Source organism: Rattus norvegicus, chromosome 6, assembly GCF_021556685.1.
Source record: "Rattus norvegicus strain SHRSP/BbbUtx chromosome 6, alternate assembly SHRSP_T2T, whole genome shotgun sequence".
In the NCBI taxonomy this organism is placed as follows: domain Eukaryota; kingdom Metazoa; phylum Chordata; class Mammalia; order Rodentia; family Muridae; genus Rattus; species Rattus norvegicus.
Genome location: NC_141539.1, coordinates 13,203,011 through 13,204,486, shown reverse-complemented (window position 1 = coordinate 13,204,486; position 1,476 = coordinate 13,203,011). Strand labels below are relative to the sequence as shown.

Here is a 1,476-nt window from a genome sequence, read left to right as displayed (position 1 = left end):
CTCACACACGTTAAGAATAAAATAAATATCTTTTTTAAGATGTCAGCTAGTTTGGCAGTGGTGGTGCACACCTCTGGTCCCAGCACCCAGAAGGCAGAGGCAGACAGAGCTTATGAGTTTGAGGCCAGCCTGGTCTACAGCACAAAGTTCCAGGATTACACAGTAAAACCTGTCTCAAAAAACAAAATTAATGAATTAATTAAAACGTCTTCGCTTTGAGGGCTTTTATTATGCAGCCCCAGCTGTTCTAGAACTTGCCTATGTAGACCAGGCTGTGTCCTCAAATCCTCCCCAGTGCTGGGAATAAAGTAATATGCCACCATGCCCAACTTAAAAAGATGTTTTAGAAAGAATTCTAGCCCATAACTCCGTGCATTTGCCCCTCCCACTCTCTTCCTGCCATCTTCTCTCGCCGTCACCAGAGCGAATGAATGTTCTGGCGGATGTTCTCAAGAGCAGCAACAACGCTGAGAAGAGGGGCAAACGCCAGGTCCTCTCGGGCCGTGTTCCAAAGTCATCGTCCAGTTCTTGACTGTGATGATGAGGCCTGGATACATTGGTGAATCCGAGATCATTGATGATCACAGGGCTGGGAAGATCATTGTGAACATCACAGGAAGCTTGAACAAGTGTGGAGTTATAAGCCCTAGATTTGATGTTCAACTCAAAGACCTAGAGAAGTGGCAGAACAATCTGTCCCATCATGGCACTTTGGTTTTATTGTGCTGACAACCTTGGCTGGCATCATGGCCAACGAAGAGGCAAGACGAAGACATACAGAAGGGAAAATCCTGGGATCTCTTTTTTAAAATATAAAGCATGAATAAAAAGCCTCTGTGGACTGTGGAAAAAAAAGAAAGAAAGAATTTGAGTTCAGCCTGGGCTCCATGGCAAGATACTATTTAAAAGGTGCTGTGTGGGGGGGGGGGCGGCGGACAGTTTGCTGCTGTTGCTGGAGAAATGGCTCATAGTTAAGAGCACAGGCTGTTTTCCCAGAAGACCTGGGTTCAATTCCCAGCACCCACATGGCTTACCCAGTTTCTCAGAACTTGATGCTTTCTTCTGACCCCTGCTAGCACCAAAAGTAGGTGTGGTGCACAGACATATGTACAGGCAAAATTTCCAAACACATAAATAAATAATTACAATTTTAAAAGTCAGAGAACTATGCACCTAACATCGCAGGGAATGGAGAAAAGCACACCAGTGAAAAGTGCTTATGGGATTAAATGAATTTCCAGGAAAATGAGTGTGCAACAAGAAAGGTTGTAATTATTCAGGTATGGTCAGGTATTAGCTGTCTTTCAAGTTTCTCTGGTACTCATCAAACTCTGAGGGATTTCCTCTTGGTGTCTGTCTTAGTCGGGGTTTCTATTCCTGCACAAACATCATGACCAAAAGCAAGTTGGGGAGGAAAGGGTTTATTCAGCTTACACTTCCACATTGCTGTTCATCATCAAAGGAAGTCAGGACAGG

At 44.4% G+C, this 1,476-nt stretch overlaps 1 pseudogene; it reads left to right on the top strand.

Annotated features, from left to right (window-relative positions):
* The first annotated feature begins 427 nt into the window (after window positions 1-427).
* Rps15a-ps4 (ribosomal protein S15a, pseudogene 4) lies at window positions 428-809 on the top strand (annotated as a pseudogene).
* The last annotated feature ends 667 nt before the right edge of the window (window positions 810-1,476 follow it).